At 40.0% G+C, this 17,938-nt stretch overlaps 44 non-coding genes across 44 annotated transcripts; all 44 read left to right on the top strand.

Annotated features, from left to right (window-relative positions):
* Positions 1–16: 16 nt before the first annotated feature.
* Positions 17–88, top strand: Trnad-guc (transfer RNA aspartic acid (anticodon GUC)). Its single transcript has one exon. It is a non-coding gene; the product is annotated as a tRNA-Asp (tRNA).
* A 263-nt stretch (positions 89–351) lies between these two features.
* On the top strand, positions 352–423 carry Trnad-guc (transfer RNA aspartic acid (anticodon GUC)). Its single transcript has one exon. It is a non-coding gene; the product is annotated as a tRNA-Asp (tRNA).
* Positions 424–1,020: 597 nt separating this feature from the next.
* On the top strand, positions 1,021–1,092 carry Trnad-guc (transfer RNA aspartic acid (anticodon GUC)). The gene has a single exon. It is a non-coding gene; the product is annotated as a tRNA-Asp (tRNA).
* Positions 1,093–1,355: 263 nt separating this feature from the next.
* On the top strand, positions 1,356–1,427 carry Trnad-guc (transfer RNA aspartic acid (anticodon GUC)). The gene has a single exon. It is a non-coding gene; the product is annotated as a tRNA-Asp (tRNA).
* Positions 1,428–2,358: 931 nt separating this feature from the next.
* On the top strand, positions 2,359–2,430 carry Trnad-guc (transfer RNA aspartic acid (anticodon GUC)). Its single transcript has one exon. It is a non-coding gene; the product is annotated as a tRNA-Asp (tRNA).
* Positions 2,431–2,693: 263 nt separating this feature from the next.
* On the top strand, positions 2,694–2,765 carry Trnad-guc (transfer RNA aspartic acid (anticodon GUC)). Its single transcript has one exon. It is a non-coding gene; the product is annotated as a tRNA-Asp (tRNA).
* A 596-nt stretch (positions 2,766–3,361) lies between these two features.
* Trnad-guc (transfer RNA aspartic acid (anticodon GUC)) lies at positions 3,362–3,433 on the top strand. The gene has a single exon. It is a non-coding gene; the product is annotated as a tRNA-Asp (tRNA).
* A 263-nt stretch (positions 3,434–3,696) lies between these two features.
* On the top strand, positions 3,697–3,768 carry Trnad-guc (transfer RNA aspartic acid (anticodon GUC)). The gene has a single exon. It is a non-coding gene; the product is annotated as a tRNA-Asp (tRNA).
* Positions 3,769–4,031: 263 nt separating this feature from the next.
* Trnad-guc (transfer RNA aspartic acid (anticodon GUC)) lies at positions 4,032–4,103 on the top strand. The gene has a single exon. It is a non-coding gene; the product is annotated as a tRNA-Asp (tRNA).
* A 263-nt stretch (positions 4,104–4,366) lies between these two features.
* Positions 4,367–4,438, top strand: Trnad-guc (transfer RNA aspartic acid (anticodon GUC)). The gene has a single exon. It is a non-coding gene; the product is annotated as a tRNA-Asp (tRNA).
* A 597-nt stretch (positions 4,439–5,035) lies between these two features.
* Trnad-guc (transfer RNA aspartic acid (anticodon GUC)) lies at positions 5,036–5,107 on the top strand. The gene has a single exon. It is a non-coding gene; the product is annotated as a tRNA-Asp (tRNA).
* Positions 5,108–6,038: 931 nt separating this feature from the next.
* Positions 6,039–6,110, top strand: Trnad-guc (transfer RNA aspartic acid (anticodon GUC)). The gene has a single exon. It is a non-coding gene; the product is annotated as a tRNA-Asp (tRNA).
* A 263-nt stretch (positions 6,111–6,373) lies between these two features.
* Trnad-guc (transfer RNA aspartic acid (anticodon GUC)) lies at positions 6,374–6,445 on the top strand. Its single transcript has one exon. It is a non-coding gene; the product is annotated as a tRNA-Asp (tRNA).
* Positions 6,446–6,708: 263 nt separating this feature from the next.
* Positions 6,709–6,780, top strand: Trnad-guc (transfer RNA aspartic acid (anticodon GUC)). Its single transcript has one exon. It is a non-coding gene; the product is annotated as a tRNA-Asp (tRNA).
* A 263-nt stretch (positions 6,781–7,043) lies between these two features.
* Positions 7,044–7,115, top strand: Trnad-guc (transfer RNA aspartic acid (anticodon GUC)). The gene has a single exon. It is a non-coding gene; the product is annotated as a tRNA-Asp (tRNA).
* Positions 7,116–7,377: 262 nt separating this feature from the next.
* Positions 7,378–7,449, top strand: Trnad-guc (transfer RNA aspartic acid (anticodon GUC)). The gene has a single exon. It is a non-coding gene; the product is annotated as a tRNA-Asp (tRNA).
* Positions 7,450–7,712: 263 nt separating this feature from the next.
* On the top strand, positions 7,713–7,784 carry Trnad-guc (transfer RNA aspartic acid (anticodon GUC)). Its single transcript has one exon. It is a non-coding gene; the product is annotated as a tRNA-Asp (tRNA).
* Positions 7,785–8,046: 262 nt separating this feature from the next.
* Positions 8,047–8,118, top strand: Trnad-guc (transfer RNA aspartic acid (anticodon GUC)). The gene has a single exon. It is a non-coding gene; the product is annotated as a tRNA-Asp (tRNA).
* Positions 8,119–8,380: 262 nt separating this feature from the next.
* Positions 8,381–8,452, top strand: Trnad-guc (transfer RNA aspartic acid (anticodon GUC)). Its single transcript has one exon. It is a non-coding gene; the product is annotated as a tRNA-Asp (tRNA).
* A 263-nt stretch (positions 8,453–8,715) lies between these two features.
* On the top strand, positions 8,716–8,787 carry Trnad-guc (transfer RNA aspartic acid (anticodon GUC)). The gene has a single exon. It is a non-coding gene; the product is annotated as a tRNA-Asp (tRNA).
* Positions 8,788–9,049: 262 nt separating this feature from the next.
* On the top strand, positions 9,050–9,121 carry Trnad-guc (transfer RNA aspartic acid (anticodon GUC)). The gene has a single exon. It is a non-coding gene; the product is annotated as a tRNA-Asp (tRNA).
* Positions 9,122–9,384: 263 nt separating this feature from the next.
* Trnad-guc (transfer RNA aspartic acid (anticodon GUC)) lies at positions 9,385–9,456 on the top strand. Its single transcript has one exon. It is a non-coding gene; the product is annotated as a tRNA-Asp (tRNA).
* A 263-nt stretch (positions 9,457–9,719) lies between these two features.
* On the top strand, positions 9,720–9,791 carry Trnad-guc (transfer RNA aspartic acid (anticodon GUC)). The gene has a single exon. It is a non-coding gene; the product is annotated as a tRNA-Asp (tRNA).
* Positions 9,792–10,388: 597 nt separating this feature from the next.
* Trnad-guc (transfer RNA aspartic acid (anticodon GUC)) lies at positions 10,389–10,460 on the top strand. The gene has a single exon. It is a non-coding gene; the product is annotated as a tRNA-Asp (tRNA).
* A 931-nt stretch (positions 10,461–11,391) lies between these two features.
* Trnad-guc (transfer RNA aspartic acid (anticodon GUC)) lies at positions 11,392–11,463 on the top strand. The gene has a single exon. It is a non-coding gene; the product is annotated as a tRNA-Asp (tRNA).
* Positions 11,464–11,726: 263 nt separating this feature from the next.
* Positions 11,727–11,798, top strand: Trnad-guc (transfer RNA aspartic acid (anticodon GUC)). Its single transcript has one exon. It is a non-coding gene; the product is annotated as a tRNA-Asp (tRNA).
* A 263-nt stretch (positions 11,799–12,061) lies between these two features.
* On the top strand, positions 12,062–12,133 carry Trnad-guc (transfer RNA aspartic acid (anticodon GUC)). Its single transcript has one exon. It is a non-coding gene; the product is annotated as a tRNA-Asp (tRNA).
* Positions 12,134–12,395: 262 nt separating this feature from the next.
* Trnad-guc (transfer RNA aspartic acid (anticodon GUC)) lies at positions 12,396–12,467 on the top strand. Its single transcript has one exon. It is a non-coding gene; the product is annotated as a tRNA-Asp (tRNA).
* A 263-nt stretch (positions 12,468–12,730) lies between these two features.
* Trnad-guc (transfer RNA aspartic acid (anticodon GUC)) lies at positions 12,731–12,802 on the top strand. Its single transcript has one exon. It is a non-coding gene; the product is annotated as a tRNA-Asp (tRNA).
* Positions 12,803–13,064: 262 nt separating this feature from the next.
* Trnad-guc (transfer RNA aspartic acid (anticodon GUC)) lies at positions 13,065–13,136 on the top strand. The gene has a single exon. It is a non-coding gene; the product is annotated as a tRNA-Asp (tRNA).
* A 262-nt stretch (positions 13,137–13,398) lies between these two features.
* Trnad-guc (transfer RNA aspartic acid (anticodon GUC)) lies at positions 13,399–13,470 on the top strand. The gene has a single exon. It is a non-coding gene; the product is annotated as a tRNA-Asp (tRNA).
* A 263-nt stretch (positions 13,471–13,733) lies between these two features.
* On the top strand, positions 13,734–13,805 carry Trnad-guc (transfer RNA aspartic acid (anticodon GUC)). The gene has a single exon. It is a non-coding gene; the product is annotated as a tRNA-Asp (tRNA).
* A 263-nt stretch (positions 13,806–14,068) lies between these two features.
* Positions 14,069–14,140, top strand: Trnad-guc (transfer RNA aspartic acid (anticodon GUC)). The gene has a single exon. It is a non-coding gene; the product is annotated as a tRNA-Asp (tRNA).
* A 262-nt stretch (positions 14,141–14,402) lies between these two features.
* On the top strand, positions 14,403–14,474 carry Trnad-guc (transfer RNA aspartic acid (anticodon GUC)). Its single transcript has one exon. It is a non-coding gene; the product is annotated as a tRNA-Asp (tRNA).
* A 263-nt stretch (positions 14,475–14,737) lies between these two features.
* Trnad-guc (transfer RNA aspartic acid (anticodon GUC)) lies at positions 14,738–14,809 on the top strand. The gene has a single exon. It is a non-coding gene; the product is annotated as a tRNA-Asp (tRNA).
* A 263-nt stretch (positions 14,810–15,072) lies between these two features.
* Trnad-guc (transfer RNA aspartic acid (anticodon GUC)) lies at positions 15,073–15,144 on the top strand. Its single transcript has one exon. It is a non-coding gene; the product is annotated as a tRNA-Asp (tRNA).
* Positions 15,145–15,407: 263 nt separating this feature from the next.
* Trnad-guc (transfer RNA aspartic acid (anticodon GUC)) lies at positions 15,408–15,479 on the top strand. Its single transcript has one exon. It is a non-coding gene; the product is annotated as a tRNA-Asp (tRNA).
* A 262-nt stretch (positions 15,480–15,741) lies between these two features.
* On the top strand, positions 15,742–15,813 carry Trnad-guc (transfer RNA aspartic acid (anticodon GUC)). The gene has a single exon. It is a non-coding gene; the product is annotated as a tRNA-Asp (tRNA).
* A 263-nt stretch (positions 15,814–16,076) lies between these two features.
* Trnad-guc (transfer RNA aspartic acid (anticodon GUC)) lies at positions 16,077–16,148 on the top strand. The gene has a single exon. It is a non-coding gene; the product is annotated as a tRNA-Asp (tRNA).
* Positions 16,149–16,411: 263 nt separating this feature from the next.
* On the top strand, positions 16,412–16,483 carry Trnad-guc (transfer RNA aspartic acid (anticodon GUC)). The gene has a single exon. It is a non-coding gene; the product is annotated as a tRNA-Asp (tRNA).
* A 263-nt stretch (positions 16,484–16,746) lies between these two features.
* Trnad-guc (transfer RNA aspartic acid (anticodon GUC)) lies at positions 16,747–16,818 on the top strand. The gene has a single exon. It is a non-coding gene; the product is annotated as a tRNA-Asp (tRNA).
* A 263-nt stretch (positions 16,819–17,081) lies between these two features.
* Trnad-guc (transfer RNA aspartic acid (anticodon GUC)) lies at positions 17,082–17,153 on the top strand. Its single transcript has one exon. It is a non-coding gene; the product is annotated as a tRNA-Asp (tRNA).
* A 263-nt stretch (positions 17,154–17,416) lies between these two features.
* On the top strand, positions 17,417–17,488 carry Trnad-guc (transfer RNA aspartic acid (anticodon GUC)). Its single transcript has one exon. It is a non-coding gene; the product is annotated as a tRNA-Asp (tRNA).
* A 263-nt stretch (positions 17,489–17,751) lies between these two features.
* On the top strand, positions 17,752–17,823 carry Trnad-guc (transfer RNA aspartic acid (anticodon GUC)). Its single transcript has one exon. It is a non-coding gene; the product is annotated as a tRNA-Asp (tRNA).
* Positions 17,824–17,938: the final 115 nt, after the last annotated feature.

Raw genomic sequence — 17,938 nt, forward strand, 5'->3', positions numbered from 1 at the left:
TAGGTAAATATCCGAATCCTAGGTAGTATAGTGGTAAGTATCCCCGCCTGTCACGCGGGAGACCGGGGTTCAATTCCCCGCCGGGGAGGATTTTTTATCTTTCTACTTCTACTAATCTAACTGGACTTTGTAACTGGATGTTGTGGAAAGATGTGTTTCTGCAAAAAACTAGCTTTTCAAACATTAACTTGAATTTTCCTCATACCCATCGTAAAGTTCGTGCTTGGATGTTTTTATGCGTCTATGTTTACAAATGTTAAAGATAACGCCGCCGCCATTTGCTTTTTGTGGCAGCTTATTTTTGAAATCTGTTTAAGTTTAGCGCATTATTAGAGTAGGTAAATATCCGAATCCTCGGTAGTATAGTGGTAAGTATCCCCGCCTGTCACGCGGGAGACCGGGGTTCAATTCCCCGCCGGGGAGGATTTTTTATCTTTCTACTTCTACTAATCTTACTGGACTTTGTAACTGGATGTTGTGGAAAGATGTGTTTCTGCAAAAAACTACCTTTCAAATATTCACCTGAATTTTCCTCATACCCATCGTAAACTTCGTGCTTGGATGTTTTTATGCGTCTATGTTTACAAATGTTACAGAAAACGCCGCCGCCATTTGCTTTTTGTGGCAGCTTATTTTTGAAATCTGTTTAAGTTTAGAGCATTATTAGAGTAGGTAAATATCCGACTCCTCGGTAGTATAGTAGTAAGTATCCCCATCTGTCACGCGGGAGACCGGGGTTCAATTCCCCGCCTGGCAGGATTTTTTATCTTTCTACTTCTACTAATCTAATTGGACTTTGTAACTGGATGTTGTGGAAAGATGTGTTTCTGCAAAAAACTAGCTTTTCAAACATTAACTTCAATTTTCCTCATACCCATCGTAAACTTCGTGCTTGGATGTATTTATGCGTCTATGTTTACAAATGTTAAAGATAACGCCGCCGCCATTTGCTTTTTGTGGCAGCTTATTTTTGAAATCTGTTTAAGTTTAGCGCATTATTAGAGTAGGTAAATATCCGAATCCTCGGTAGTATAGTGGTAAGTATCCCCGCCTGTCACGCGGGAGACCGGGGTTCAATTCCCCGCCGGGGAGGATTTTTTATCTTTCTACTTCTACTAATCTAACTGGACTTTGTAACTGGATGTTGTGGAAAGATGTGTTTCTGCAAAAAACTAGCTTTTCAAACATTAACTTGAATTTTCCTCATACCCATCGTAAAGTTCGTGCTTGGATGTTTTTATGCCTCTATGTTTACAAATGTTAAAGATAACGCCGCCGCCATTTGCGTTTTGTGGCAGCTTATTTTTGAAATCTGTTTAAGTTTAGCGCATTATTAGAGTAGGTAAATATCCGAATCCTCGGTAGTATAGTGGTAAGTATCCCCGCCTGTCACGCGGGAGACCGGGGTTCAATTCCCCGCCGGGGAGGATTTTTTATCTTTCTACTTCTACTAATCTAACTGGACTTTGTAACTGGATGTTGTGGAAAGATGTGTCTCTGCAAAAAACTACCTTTCAAATATTCACCTGAATTTTCCTCATACCCATCGTAAACTTCGTGTTTGGATGTTTTTATGCGTCTATGTTTACAAATGTTAAAGAAAACGCCGCCGCCATTTGCTTTTTGTGGCAGCTTATTTTTGAAATCTGTTTAAGTTTAGCGCATTATTAGAGTAGGTAAATATCCGAATCCTCGGTGGTATAGTGGTAAATATCCCCACCTGTCACGCGGGAGACCGGGGTTCAATTCCCCGCCTGGCAGGATATTTATCTTTCTACTTCTACTAATCTAATTGGACTTTGTAACTGGATGTTGTGGAAAGATGTGTTTCTGCAAAAAACTAGCTTTTCAAACATTAACTTGAATTTTCCTCATACCCATCGTAAACTTCGTGCTTGGATGTTTTTATGCGTCTATGTTTACAAATGTTACAGAAAACGCCGCCGCCATTTGCTTTTTGTGGCAGCTTATTTTTGAAATCTGTTTAAGTTTAGCGCATTATTAGAGTAGGTAAATATCCGAATCCTCGGTAGTATAGTAGTAAGTATCCCCATCTGTCACGCGGGAGACCGGGGTTCAATTCCCCGCCTGGCAGGATTTTTTATCTTTCTACTTCTACTAATCTAATTGGACTTTGTAACTGGATGTTGTGGAAAGATGTGTTTCTGCAAAAAACTAGCTTTTCAAACATTAACTTCAATTTTCCTCATACCCATCGTAAACTTCGTGCTTGGATGTATTTATGCGTCTATGTTTACAAATGTTAAAGAAAACGCCGCCGCCATTTGCTTTTTGTGGCAGCTTATTTTTAAAATCTGTTTAAGTTTAGCGCATTATTAGAGTAGGTAAATATCCGAATCCTCGGTAGTATAGTGGTAAGTATCCCCGCCTGTCACGCGGGAGACCGGGGTTCAATTCCCCGCCGGGGAGGATTTTTTATCTTTCTACTTCTACTAATCTAACTGGACTTTGTAACTGGATGTTGTGGAAAGATGTGTTTCTGCAAAAAACTAGCTTTTCAAACATTAACTTGAATTTTCCTCATACCCATCGTAAAGTTCGTGCTTGGATGTTTTTATGCGTCTATGTTTACAAATGTTAAAGATAAGTCCGCCGCCATTTGCTTTTTGTGGCAGCTTATTTTTGAAATCTGTTTAAGTTTAGCGCATTATTAGAGTAGGTAAATATCCGAATCCTCGGTAGTATAGTGGTAAGTATCCCCGCCTGTCACGCGGGAGACCGGGGTTCAATTCCCCGCCGGGGAGGATTTTTTATCTTTCTACTTCTACTAATCTAACTGGACTTTGTAACTGGATGTTGTGGAAAGATGTGTCTCTGCAAAAAACTACCTTTCAAATATTCACCTGAATTTTCCTCATACCCATCGTAAACTTCGTGTTTGGATGTTTTTATGCGTCTATGTTTACAAATGTTAAAGAAAACGCCGCCGCCATTTGCTTTTTGTGGCAGCTTATTTTTGAAATCTGTTTAAGTTTAGCGCATTATTAGAGTAGGTAAATATCCGAATCCTCGGTAGTATAGTGGTAAGTATCCCCACCTGTCACGCGGGAGACCGGGGTTCAATTCCCCGCCTGGCAGGATATTTATCTTTCTACTTCTACTAATCTAACTGGACTTTGTAACTGGATGTTGTGGAAAGATGTGTTTCTGCAAAAAACTAGCTTTTCAAACATTAACTTCAATTTTCCTCATACCCATCGTAAACTTCGTGCTTGGATGTATTTATGCGTCTATGTTTACAAATGTTAAAGAAAACGCCGCCGCCATTTGCTTTTTGTGGCAGCTTATTTTTGAAATCTGTTTAAGTTTAGCGCATTATTAGAGTAGGTAAATATCCGAATCCTCGGTAGTATAGTGGTAAGTATCCCCGCCTGTCACGCGGGAGACCGGGGTTCAATTCCCCGCCGGGGAGGATTTTTTATCTTTCTACTTCTACTAATCTAACTGGACTTTGTAACTGGATGTTGTGGAAAGATGTGTTTCTGCAAAAAACTAGCTTTTCAAACATTAACTTGAATTTTCCTCATACCCATCGTAAACTTCCTGCTTGGATGTATTTATGCGTCTATGTTTACAAATGTTAAAGAAAACGCCGCCGCCATTTGCTTTTTGTGGCAGCTTATTTTTGAAATCTGTTTAAGTTTAGCGCATTATTAGAGTAGGTAAATATCCGAATCCTCGGTAGTATAGTGGTAAGTATCCCCGCCTGTCACGCGGGAGACCGGGGTTCAATTCCCCGCCGGGGAGGATTTTTTATCTTTCTACTTCTACTAATCTAACTGGACTTTGTAACTGGATGTTGTGGAAAGATGTGTTTCTGCAAAAAACTAGCTTTTCAAATATTAACTTGAATTTTCCTCATACCCATCGTAAAGTTCGTGCTTGGATGTTTTTATGCGTCTATGTTTACAAATGTTAAAAATAACGCCGCCGCCATTTGCTTTTTGTGGCAGCTTATTTTTGAAATCTGTTTAAGTTTAGCGCATTATTAGAGTAGGTAAATATCCGAATCCTCGGTAGTATAGTGGTAAGTATCCCCGCCTGTCACGCGGGAGACCGGGGTTCAATTCCCCGCCGGGGAGGATTTTTTATCTTTCTACTTCTACTAATCTAACTGGACTTTGTAACTGGATGTTGTGGAAAGATGTGTTTCTGCAAAAAACTAGCTTTTCAAATATTAACTTGAATTTTCCTCATACCCATCGTAAAGTTCGTGCTTGGATGTTTTTATGCGTCTATGTTTACAAATGTTAAAGATAACGCCGCCGCCATTTGCTTTTTGTGGCAGCTTATTTTTGAAATCTGTTTAAGTTTAGCGCATTATTAGAGTAGGTAAATATCCGAATCCTCGGTAGTATAGTGGTAAGTATCCCCGCCTGTCACGCGGGAGACCGGGGTTCAATTCCCCGCCGGGGAGGATTTTTTATCTTTCTACTTCTACTAATCTAACTGGACTTTGTAACTGGATGTTGTGGAAAGATGTGTTTCTGCAAAAAACTACCTTTCAAATATTCACCTGAATTTTCCTCATACCCATCGTAAACTTCGTGCTTGGATGTTTTTATGCGTCTATGTTTACAAATGTTAAAGAAAACGCCGCCGCCATTTGCTTTTTGTGGCAGCTTATTTTTGAAATCTGTTTAAGTTTAGCGCATTATTAGAGTAGGTAAATATCCGAATCCTCGGTAGTATAGTAGTAAGTATCCCCATCTGTCACGCGGGAGACCGGGGTTCAATTCCCCGCCTGGCAGGATTTTTTATCTTTCTACTTCTACTAATCTAATTGGACTTTGTAACTGGATGTTGTGGAAAGATGTGTTTCTGCAAAAAACTAGCTTTTCAAACATTAACTTCAATTTTCCTCATACCCATCGTAAACTTCGTGCTTGGATGTTTGTATGCGTCTATGTTTACAAATGTTAAAGAAAACGCCGCCGCCATTTGCTTTTTGTGGCAGCTTATTTTTGAAATCTGTTTAAGTTTAGCGCATTATTAGAGTAGGTAAATATCCGAATCCTCGGTAGTATAGTGGTAAGTATCCCCGCCTGTCACGCGGGAGACCGGGGTTCAATTCCCCGCCGGGGAGGATTTTTTATCTTTCTACTTCTACTAATCTAACTGGACTTTGTAACTGGATGTTGTGGAAAGATGTGTTTCTGCAAAAAACTAGCTTTTCAAACATTCACCTGAATTTTCCTCATACCCATCGTAAACTTCGTGCTTGGATGTTTTTATGCGTCTATGTTTACAAATGTTAAAGAAAACGCCGCCGCCATTTGCTTTTTGTGGCAGCTTATTTTTGAAATCTGTTTAAGTTTAGCGCATTATTAGAGTAGGTAAATATCCGAATCCTCGGTAGTATAGTGGTAAGTATCCCCACCTGTCACGCGGGAGACCGGGGTTCAATTCCCCGCCTGGCAGGATATTTATCTTTCTACTTCTACTAATCTAATTGGACTTTGTAACTGGATGTTGTGGAAAGATGTGTTTCTGCAAAAAACTAGCTTTTCAAACATTAACTTCAATTTTCCTCATACCCATCGTAAACTTCGTGCTTGGATGTATTTATGCGTCTATGTTTACAAATGTTAAAGAAAACGCCGCCGCCATTTGCTTTTTGTGGCAGCTTATTTTTGAAATCTGTTTAAGTTTAGCGCATTATTAGAGTAGGTAAATATCCGAATCCTCGGTAGTATAGTGGTAAGTATCCCCACCTGTCACGCGGGAGACCGGGGTTCAATTCCCCGCCTGGCAGGATATTTATCTTTCTACTTCTACTAATCTAATTGGACTTTGTAACTGGATGTTGTGGAAAGATGTGTTTCTGCAAAAAACTAGCTTTTCAAACATTAACTTGAATTTTCCTCATACCCATCGTAAACTTCCTGCTTGGATGTATTTATGCGTCTATGTTTACAAATGTTAAAGAAAACGCCGCCGCCATTTGCTTTTTGTGGCAGCTTATTTTTGAAATCTGTTTAAGTTTAGCGCATTATTAGAGTAGGTAAATATCCGAATCCTCGGTAGTATAGTGGTAAGTATCCCCGCCTGTCACGCGGGAGACCGGGGTTCAATTCCCCGCCGGGGAGGATTTTTTATCTTTCTACTTCTACTAATCTAACTGGACTTTGTAACTGGATGTTGTGGAAAGATGTGTTTCTGCAAAAAACTAGCTTTTCAAACATTAACTTGAATTTTCCTCATACCCATCGTAAACTTCCTGCTTGGATGTATTTATGCGTCTATGTTTACAAATGTTAAAGAAAACGCCGCCGCCATTTGCTTTTTGTGGCAGCTTATTTTTGAAATCTGTTTAAGTTTAGCGCATTATTAGAGTAGGTAAATATCCGAATCCTCGGTAGTATAGTGGTAAGTATCCCCGCCTGTCACGCGGGAGACCGGGGTTCAATTCCCCGCCGGGGAGGATTTTTTATCTTTCTACTTCTACTAATCTAACTGGACTTTGTAACTGGATGTTGTGGAAAGATGTGTTTCTGCAAAAAACTAGCTTTTCAAATATTAACTTGAATTTTCCTCATACCCATCGTAAAGTTCGTGCTTGGATGTTTTTATGCGTCTATGTTTACAAATGTTAAAGATAACGCCGCCGCCATTTGCTTTTTGTGGCAGCTTATTTTTGAAATCTGTTTAAGTTTAGCGCATTATTAGAGTAGGTAAATATCCGAATCCTCGGTAGTATAGTGGTAAGTATCCCCGCCTGTCACGCGGGAGACCGGGGTTCAATTCCCCGCCGGGGAGGATTTTTTATCTTTCTACTTCTACTAATCTAACTGGACTTTGTAACTGGATGTTGTGGAAAGATGTGTTTCTGCAAAAAACTAGCTTTTCAAATATTAACTTGAATTTTCCTCATACCCATCGTAAAGTTCGTGCTTGGATGTTTTTATGCGTCTATGTTTACAAATGTTAAAGATAACGCCGCCGCCATTTGCTTTTTGTGGCAGCTTATTTTTGAAATCTGTTTAAGTTTAGCGCATTATTAGAGTAGGTAAATATCCGAATCCTCGGTAGTATAGTGGTAAGTATCCCCGCCTGTCACGCGGGAGACCGGGGTTCAATTCCCCGCCGGGGAGGATTTTTTATCTTTCTACTTCTACTAATCTAACTGGACTTTGTAACTGGATGTTGTGGAAAGATGTGTTTCTGCAAAAAACTACCTTTCAAATATTCACCTGAATTTTCCTCATACCCATCGTAAAGTTCGTGCTTGGATGTTTTTATGCGTCTATGTTTACAAATGTTAAAGAAAACGCCGCCGCCATTTGCTTTTTGTGGCAGCTTATTTTTGAAATCTGTTTAAGTTTAGCGCATTATTAGAGTAGGTAAATATCCGAATCCTCGGTAGTATAGTGGTAAGTATCCCCGCCTGTCACGCGGGAGACCGGGGTTCAATTCCCCGCCGGGGAGGATTGTTTATCTTTCTACTTCTACTAATCTAACTGGACTTTGTAACTGGATGTTGTGGAAAGATGTGTTTCTGCAAAAAACTAGCTTTTCAAACATTAACTTGAATTTTCCTCATACCCATCGTAAACTTCGTGCTTGGATGTTTTTATGCGTCTATGTTTACAAATGTTAAAGAAAACGCCGCCGCCATTTGCTTTTTGTGGCAGCTTATTGTTGAAATCTGTTTAAGTTTAGCGCATTATTAGAGTAGGTAAATATCCGAATCCTTGGTAGTATAGTGGTAAGTATCCCCGCCTGTCACGCGGGAGACCGGGGTTCAATTCCCCGCCGGGGAGGATTTTTTATCTTTCTACTTCTACTAATCTAACTGGACTTTGTAACTGGATGTTGTGGAAAGATGTGTTTCTGCAAAAAACTACCTTTCAAATATTCACCTGAATTTTCCTCATACCCATCGTAAACTTCGTGCTTGGATGTTTTTATGCGTCTATGTTTACAAATGTTAAAGAAAACGCCGCCGCCATTTGCTTTTTGTGGCAGCTTATTTTTGAAATCTGTTTAAGTTTAGCGCATTATTAGAGTAGGTAAATATCCGAATCCTCGGTAGTATAGTGGTAAGTATCCCCGCCTGTCACGCGGGAGACCGGGGTTCAATTCCCCGCCGGGGAGGATTTTTTATCTTTCTACTTCTACTAATCTAACTGGACTTTGTAACTGGATGTTGTGGAAAGATGTGTTTCTGCAAAAAACTAGCTTTTCAAATATTAACTTGAATTTTCCTCATACCCATCGTAAACTTCGTGCTTGGATGTTTTTATGCGTCCATGTTTAATATGTTAAAGAAAACGCCGCCGCCATTTGCTTTTTGTGGCAGCTTATTTTTGAAATCTGGTTAAGTTTAGCGCATTATTAGAGTAGGTAAATATCCGAATCCTCGGTAGTATAGTGGTAAGTATCCCCGCCTGTCACGCGGGAGACCGGGGTTCAATTCCCCGCCGGGGAGGATTTTTCATCTTTCTACTTCTACTAATCTAACTGGACTTTGTAACTGGATGTTGTGGAAAGATGTGTTTCTGCAAAAAACTAGCTTTTCAAACATTAACTTGAATTTTCCACATACCCATCGTAAAGTTCGTGCTTGGATGTTTTTATGCGTCTATGTTTACAAATGTTAAAGAAAACGCCGCCGCCATTTGCTTTTTGTGGCAGCTTATTTTTGAAATCTGTTTAAGTTTAGCGCATTATTAGAGTAGGTAAATATCCGAATCCTCGGTAGTATAGTGGTAAGTATCCCCGCCTGTCACGCGGGAGACCGGGGTTCAATTCCCCGCCGGGAAGGATTTTTCATCTTTCTACTTCTACTAATCTAACTGGACTTTGTAACTGGATGTTGTGGAAAGATGTGTTTCTGCAAAAAACTACCTTTCAAATATTCACCTGAATTTTCCTCATACCCATCGTAAAGTTCGTGCTTGGATGTTTTTATGCGTCTATGTTTACAAATGTTAAAGAAAACGCCGCCGCCATTTGCTTTTTGTGGCAGCTTATTTTTGAAATCTGTTTAAGTTTAGCGCATTATTAGAGTAGGTAAATATCCGAATCCTCGGTAGTATAGTGGTAAGTATCCCCGCCTGTCACGCGGGAGACCGGGGTTCAATTCCCCGCCGGGGAGGATTTTTTATCTTTCTACTTCTACTAATCTAACTGGACTTTGTAACTGGATGTTGTGGAAAGATGTGTTTCTGCAAAAAACTAGCTTTTCAAACATTAACTTGAATTTTCCTCATACCCATCGTAAACTTCGTGCTTGGATGTTTTTATGCGTCTATGTTTACAAATGTTAAAGAAAACGCCGCCGCCATTTGCTTTTTGTGGCAGCTTATTTTTGAAATCTGTTTAAGTTTAGAGCATTATTAGAGTAGGTAAATATCCGAATCCTCGGTAGTATAGTGGTAAGTATCCCCGCCTGTCACGCGGGAGACCGGGGTTCAATTCCCCGCCGGGGAGGATTTTTTATCTTTCTACTTCTACTAATCTAACTGGACTTTGTAACTGGATGTTGTGGAAAGATGTGTTTCTGCAAAAAACTAGCTTTTCAAACATTCACCTGAATTTTCCTCATACCCATCGTAAACTTCGTGCTTGGATGTTTTTATGCGTCTATGTTTACAAATGTTAAAGAAAACGCCGCCGCCATTTGCTTTTTGTGGCAGCTTATTTTTGAAATCTGTTTAAGTTTAGCGCATTATTAGAGTAGGTAAATATCCGAATCCTCGGTAGTATAGTGGTAAGTATCCCCGCCTGTCACGCGGGAGACCGGGGTTCAATTCCCCGCCGGGGAGGATTTTTTATCTTTCTACTTCTACTAATCTAACTGGACTTTGTAACTGGATGTTGTGGAAAGATGTGTTTCTGCAAAAAACTACCTTTCAAATATTCACCTGAATTTTCCTCATACCCATCGTAAACTTCGTGCTTGGATGTTTTTATGCGTCTATGTTTACAAATGTTAAAGAAAACGCCGCCGCCATTTGCTTTTTGTGGCAGCTTATTTTTGAAATCTGTTTAAGTTTAGCGCATTATTAGAGTAGGTAAATATCCGAATCCTCGGTAGTATAGTAGTAAGTATCCCCATCTGTCACGCGGGAGACCGGGGTTCAATTCCCCGCCTGGCAGGATTTTTTATCTTTCTACTTCTACTAATCTAATTGGACTTTGTAACTGGATGTTGTGGAAAGATGTGTTTCTGCAAAAAACTAGCTTTTCAAACATTAACTTCAATTTTCCTCATACCCATCGTAAACTTCGTGCTTGGATGTTTGTATGCGTCTATGTTTACAAATGTTAAAGAAAACGCCGCCGCCATTTGCTTTTTGTGGCAGCTTATTTTTGAAATCTGTTTAAGTTTAGCGCATTATTAGAGTAGGTAAATATCCGAATCCTCGGTAGTATAGTGGTAAGTATCCCCGCCTGTCACGCGGGAGACCGGGGTTCAATTCCCCGCCGGGGAGGATTTTTTATCTTTCTACTTCTACTAATCTAACTGGACTTTGTAACTGGATGTTGTGGAAAGATGTGTTTCTGCAAAAAACTAGCTTTTCAAACATTCACCTGAATTTTCCTCATACCCATCGTAAAGTTCGTGCTTGGATGTTTTTATGCGTCTATGTTTACAAATGTTAAAGAAAACGCCGCCGCCATTTGCTTTTTGTGGCAGCTTATTTTAGAAATCTGTTTAAGTTTAGCGCATTATTAGAGTAGGTAAATATCCGAATCCTCGGTAGTATAGTGGTAAGTATCCCCACCTGTCACGCGGGAGACCGGGGTTCAATTCCCCGCCTGGCAGGATATTTATCTTTCTACTTCTACTAATCTAATTGGACTTTGTAACTGGATGTTGTGGAAAGATGTGTTTCTGCAAAAAACTAGCTTTTCAAACATTAACTTCAATTTTCCTCATACCCATCGTAAACTTCGTGCTTGGATGTATTTATGCGTCTATGTTTACAAATGTTAAAGAAAACGCCGCCGCCATTTGCTTTTTGTGGCAGCTTATTTTTGAAATCTGTTTAAGTTTAGCGCATTATTAGAGTAGGTAAATATCCGAATCCTCGGTAGTATAGTGGTAAGTATCCCCACCTGTCACGCGGGAGACCGGGGTTCAATTCCCCGCCTGGCAGGATATTTATCTTTCTACTTCTACTAATCTAATTGGACTTTGTAACTGGATGTTGTGGAAAGATGTGTTTCTGCAAAAAACTAGCTTTTCAAACATTAACTTGAATTTTCCTCATACCCATCGTAAACTTCCTGCTTGGATGTATTTATGCGTCTATGTTTACAAATGTTAAAGAAAACGCCGCCGCCATTTGCTTTTTGTGGCAGCTTATTTTTGAAATCTGTTTAAGTTTAGCGCATTATTAGAGTAGGTAAATATCCGAATCCTCGGTAGTATAGTGGTAAGTATCCCCGCCTGTCACGCGGGAGACCGGGGTTCAATTCCCCGCCGGGGAGGATTTTTTATCTTTCTACTTCTACTAATCTAACTGGACTTTGTAACTGGATGTTGTGGAAAGATGTGTTTCTGCAAAAAACTAGCTTTTCAAACATTAACTTGAATTTTCCTCATACCCATCGTAAACTTCCTGCTTGGATGTATTTATGCGTCTATGTTTACAAATGTTAAAGAAAACGCCGCCGCCATTTGCTTTTTGTGGCAGCTTATTTTTGAAATCTGTTTAAGTTTAGCGCATTATTAGAGTAGGTAAATATCCGAATCCTCGGTAGTATAGTGGTAAGTATCCCCGCCTGTCACGCGGGAGACCGGGGTTCAATTCCCCGCCGGGGAGGATTTTTTATCTTTCTACTTCTACTAATCTAACTGGACTTTGTAACTGGATGTTGTGGAAAGATGTGTTTCTGCAAAAAACTAGCTTTTCAAATATTAACTTGAATTTTCCTCATACCCATCGTAAAGTTCGTGCTTGGATGTTTTTATGCGTCTATGTTTACAAATGTTAAAGATAACGCCGCCGCCATTTGCTTTTTGTGGCAGCTTATTTTTGAAATCTGTTTAAGTTTAGCGCATTATTAGAGTAGGTAAATATCCGAATCCTCGGTAGTATAGTGGTAAGTATCCCCGCCTGTCACGCGGGAGACCGGGGTTCAATTCCCCGCCGGGGAGGATTTTTTATCTTTCTACTTCTACTAATCTAACTGGACTTTGTAACTGGATGTTGTGGAAAGATGTGTTTCTGCAAAAAACTACCTTTCAAATATTCACCTGAATTTTCCTCATACCCATCGTAAAGTTCGTGCTTGGATGTTTTTATGCGTCTATGTTTACAAATGTTAAAGAAAACGCCGCCGCCATTTGCTTTTTGTGGCAGCTTATTTTTGAAATCTGTTTAAGTTTAGCGCATTATTAGAGTAGGTAAATATCCGAATCCTCGGTAGTATAGTGGTAAGTATCCCCGCCTGTCACGCGGGAGACCGGGGTTCAATTCCCCGCCGGGGAGGATTGTTTATCTTTCTACTTCTACTAATCTAACTGGACTTTGTAACTGGATGTTGTGGAAAGATGTGTTTCTGCAAAAAACTAGCTTTTCAAACATTAACTTGAATTTTCCTCATACCCATCGTAAACTTCGTGCTTGGATGTTTTTATGCGTCTATGTTTACAAATGTTAAAGAAAACGCCGCCGCCATTTGCTTTTTGTGGCAGCTTATTGTTGAAATCTGTTTAAGTTTAGCGCATTATTAGAGTAGGTAAATATCCGAATCCTTGGTAGTATAGTGGTAAGTATCCCCGCCTGTCACGCGGGAGACCGGGGTTCAATTCCCCGCCGGGGAGGATTTTTTATCTTTCTACTTCTACTAATCTAACTGGACTTTGTAACTGGATGTTGTGGAAAGATGTGTTTCTGCAAAAAACTACCTTTCAAATATTCACCTGAATTTTCCTCATACCCATCGTAAACTTCGTGCTTGGATGTTTTTATGCGTCTATGTTTACAAATGTTAAAGAAAACGCCGCCGCCATTTGCTTTTTGTGGCAGCTTATTTTTGAAATCTGTTTAAGTTTAGCGCATTATTAGAGTAGGTAAATATCCGAATCCTCGGTAGTATAGTGGTAAGTATCCCCGCCTGTCACGCGGGAGACCGGGGTTCAATTCCCCGCCGGGGAGGATTTTTTATCTTTCTACTTCTACTAATCTAACTGGACTTTGTAACTGGATGTTGTGGAAAGATGTGTTTCTGCAAAAAACTAGCTTTTCAAATATTAACTTGAATTTTCCTCATACCCATCGTAAACTTCGTGCTTGGATGTTTTTATGCGTCCATGTTTAATATGTTAAAGAAAACGCCGCCGCCATTTGCTTTTTGTGGCAGCTTATTTTTGAAATCTGTTTAAGTTTAGCGCATTATTAGAGTAGGTAAATATCCGAATCCTCGGTAGTATAGTGGTAAGTATCCCCGCCTGTCACGCGGGAGACCGGGGTTCAATTCCCCGCCGGGGAGGATTTTTTATCTTTCTACTTCTACTAATCTAACTGGACTTTGTAACTGGATGTTGTGGAAAGATGTGTTTCTGCAAAAAACTAGCTTTTCAAACATTAACTTGAATTTTCCTCATACCCATAGTAAACTTCGTGCTTGGATGTTTTTATGTGTCTATGTTTACAAATGTTAAAGAAAACGCCGCCGCCATTTGCTTTTTGTGGCAGCTTATTTTTGAAATCTGGTTAAGTTTAGCGCATTATTAGAGTAGGTAAATATCCGAATCCTCGGTAGTATAGTGGTAAGTATCCCCGCCTGTCACGCGGGAGACCGGGGTTCAATTCCCCGCCGGGGAGGATTTTTCATCTTTCTACTTCTACTAATCTAACTGGACTTTGTAACTGGATGTTGTGGAAAGATGTGTTTCTGCAAAAAACTAGCTTTTCAAACATTAACTTGAATTTTCCACATACCCATCGTAAAGTTCGTGCTTGGATGTTTTTATGCGTCTATGTTTACAAATGTTAAAGAAAACGCCGCCGCCATTTGCTTTTTGTGGCAGCTTATTTTTGAAATCTGTTTAAGTTTAGCGCATTATTAGAGTAGGTAAATATCCGAATCCTCGGTAGTATAGTGGTAAGTATCCCCGCCTGTCACGCGGGAGACCGGGGTTCAATTCCCCGCCGGGAAGGATTTTTCATCTTTCTACTTCTACTAATCTAACTGGACTTTGTAACTGGATGTTGTGGAAAGATGTGTTTCTGCAAAAAACTACCTTTCAAATATTCACCTGAATTTTCCTCATACCCATCGTAAAGTTCGTGCTTGGATGTTTTTATGCGTCTATGTTTACAAATGTTAAAGAAAACGCCGCCGCCATTTGCTTTTTGTGGCAGCTTATTTTTGAAATCTGTTTAAGTTTAGCGCATTATTAGAGTAGGTAAATATCCGAATCCTCGGTAGTATAGTGGTAAGTATCCCCGCCTGTCACGCGGGAGACCGGGGTTCAATTCCCCGCCGGGGAGGATTTTTTATCTTTCTACTTCTACTAATCTAACTGGACTTTGTAACTGGATGTTGTGGAAAGATGTGTTTCTGCAAAAAACTAGCTTTTCAAACATTAACTTGAATTTTCCTCATACCCATCGTAAACTTCGTGCTTGGATGTTTTTATGCGTCTATGTTTACAAATGTTAAAGAAAACGCCGCCGCCATTTGCTTTTTGTGGCAGCTTATTTTTGAAATCTGTTTAAGTTTAGAGCATTATTAGAGTAGGTAAATATCCGAATCCTCGGTAGTATAGTGGTAAGTATCCCCGCCTGTCACGCGGGAGACCGGGGTTCAATTCCCCGCCGGGGAGGATTTTTTATCTTTCTACTTCTACTAATCTAACTGGACTTTGTAACTGGATGTTGTGGAAAGATGTGTTTCTGCAAAAAACTAGCTTTTCAAACATTCACCTGAATTTTCCTCATACCCATCGTAAACTTCGTGCTTGGATGTTTTTATGCGTCTATGTTTACAAATGTTAAAGAAAACGCCGCCGCCATTTGCTTTTTGTGGCAGCTTATTTTTGAAATCTGTTTAAGTTTAGCGCATTATTAGAGTAGGTAAATATCCGAATCCTCGGTAGTATAGTGGTAAGTATCCCCGCCTGTCACGCGGGAGACCGGGGTTCAATTCCCCGCCGGGGAGGATTTTTCATCTTTCTACTTCTACTAATCTAACTGGACTTTGTAACTGGATGTTGTGGAAAGATGTGTTTCTGCAAAAAACTAGCTTTTCAAACATTAACTTGAATTTTCCACATACCCATCGTAAAGTTCGTGCTTGGATGTTTTTATGCGTCTATGTTTACAAATGTTAAAGAAAACGCCGCCGCCATTTGCTTTTTGTGGCAGCTTATTTTTGAAATCTGTTTAAGTTTAGCGCATTATTAGAGTAGGTAAATATCCGAATCCTCGGTAGTATAGTGGTAAGTATCCCCGCCTGTCACGCGGGAGACCGGGGTTCAATTCCCCGCCGGGAAGGATTTTTCATCTTTCTACTTCTACTAATCTAACTGGACTTTGTAACTGGATGTTGTGGAAAGATGTGTTTCTGCAAAAAACTACCTTTCAAATATTCACCTGAATTTTCCTCATACCCATCGTAAAGTTCGTGCTTGGATGTTTTTATGCGTCTATGTTTACAAATGTTAAAGAAAACGCCGCCGCCATTTGCTTTTTGTGGCAGCTTATTTTTGAAATCTGTTTAAGTTTAGCGCATTATTAGAGTAGGTAAATATCCGAATCCTCGGTAGTATAGTGGTAAGTATCCCCGCCTGTCACGCGGGAGACCGGGGTTCAATTCCCCGCCGGGGAGGATTTTTTATCTTTCTACTTCTACTAATCTAACTGGACTTTGTAACTGGATGTTGTGGAAAGATGTGTTTCTGCAAAAAACTAGCTTTTCAAACATTAACTTGAATTTTCCTCATACCCATCGTAAACTTCGTGCTTGGATGTTTTTATGCGTCTATGTTTACAAATGTTAAAGAAAACGCCGCCGCCATTTGCTTTTTGTGGCAGCTTATTTTTGAAATCTGTTTAAGTTTAGAGCATTATTAGAGTAGGTAAATATCCGAATCCTCGGTAGTATAGTGGTAAGTATCCCCGCCTGTCACGCGGGAGACCGGGGTTCAATTCCCCGCCGGGGAGGATTTTTTATCTTTCTACTTCTACTAATCTAACTGGACTTTGTAACTGGATGTTGTGGAAAGATGTGTTTCTGCAAAAAACTAGCTTTTCAAACATTCACCTGAATTTTCCTCATACCCATCGTAAACTTCGTGCTTGGATGTTTTTATGCGTCTATGTTTACAAATGTTAAAGAAAACGCCGCCGCCATTTGCTTTTTGTGGCAGCTTATTTTTGAAATCTGTTTAAGTTTAGCGCATTATTAGAGTAGGTAAATATCCGAATCCTCGGTAGTATAGTGGTAAGTATCCCCGCCTGTCACGCGGGAGACCGGGGTTCAATTCCCCGCCGGGGAGGATTTTTTATCTTTCTACTTCTACTAATCTAACTGGACTTTGTAACTGGATGTTGTGGAAAGATGTGTTTCTGCAAAAAACTAGCTTTTCAAACATTAACCTGAATTTTCCTCATACCCATCGTAAAGTTCGTGCTTGGATGTTTTTATGCGTCTATGTTTACAAATGTTAAAGAAAACGCCGCCGCCATTTGCTTTTTGTGGCAGCTTATTTTTGAAATCTGTTTAAGTTTAGCGCATTATTAGAGTAGGTAAATATCCGAATCCTCGGTAGTATAGTGGTAAGTATCCCCGCCTGTCACGCGGGAGACCGGGGTTCAATTCCCCGCCGGGGAGGATTTTTTATCTTTCTACTTCTACTAATCTAACTGGACTTTGTAACTGGATGTTGTGGAAAGATGTGTTTCTGCAAAAAACTAGCTTTTCAAACATTAACTTGAATTTTCCTCATACCCATCGTAAACTTCGTGCTTGGATGTTTTTATGCGTCTATGTTTACAAATGTTAAAGAAAACGCCGCCGCCATTTGCTTTTTGTGGCAGCTTATTTTTGAAATCTGTTTAAGTTTAGAGCATTATTAGAGTAGGTAAATATCCGAATCCTCGGTAGTATAGTGGTAAGTATCCCCGCCTGTCACGCGGGAGACCGGGGTTCAATTCCCCGCCGGGGAGGATTTTTTATCTTTCTACTTCTACTAATCTAACTGGACTTTGTAACTGGATGTTGTGGAAAGATGTGTTTCTGCAAAAAACTAGCTTTTCAAATATTCACCTGAATTTTCCTCATACCCATCGTAAACTTCGTGCTTGGATGTTTTTATGCGTCTATGTTTACAAATGTTAAAGAAAACGTCGCCGCCATTTGCTTTTTGTGGCAGCTTATTTTTGAAATCTGTTTAAGTTTAGCGCATTATTAGAGTAGGTAAATATCCGAATCCTCGGTAGTATAGTGGTAAGTATCCCCGCCTGTCACGCGGGAGACCGGGGTTCAATTCCCCGCCGGGGAGGATTTTTTATCTGTCTACTTCTACTAATCTAACTGGACGTTGTAAGTGGATGTTGTGGAAAGATGTGTTTCTGCAAAAAACTAGCTTTTCAAACATTTACTTGAATTTTCCTCATACCCATCGTAAAGTTCGTGCTTGGATGTTTTTATGCGTCTATGTTTACAAATGTTAAAGAAAACGCCGCCGCCATTTGCTTTTTGTGGCAGCTTATTTTTGAAATCTGTTTAAGGTTAGCGCATTATTAGAGTAGGTAAATATCCGAATCCTCGGTAGTATAGTGGTAAGTATCCCCGCCTGTCACGCGGGAGACCGGGGTTCAATTCCCCGCCGGGGAGGATTTTCTATCTGTCTACTTCTACTAATCTAACTGGACGTTGTAACTGGATGTTGTGGAAAGATGTGTTTCTGCAAAAAACTAGCTTTTCAAACATTTACTTGAATTTTCCTCAT

Source organism: Euprymna scolopes, chromosome 19 (genome assembly GCF_053919585.1).
Source record: "Euprymna scolopes isolate OS-2025 chromosome 19, ASM5391958v1, whole genome shotgun sequence".
In the NCBI taxonomy this organism is placed as follows: Eukaryota; Metazoa; Mollusca; class Cephalopoda; order Sepiida; family Sepiolidae; genus Euprymna; species Euprymna scolopes.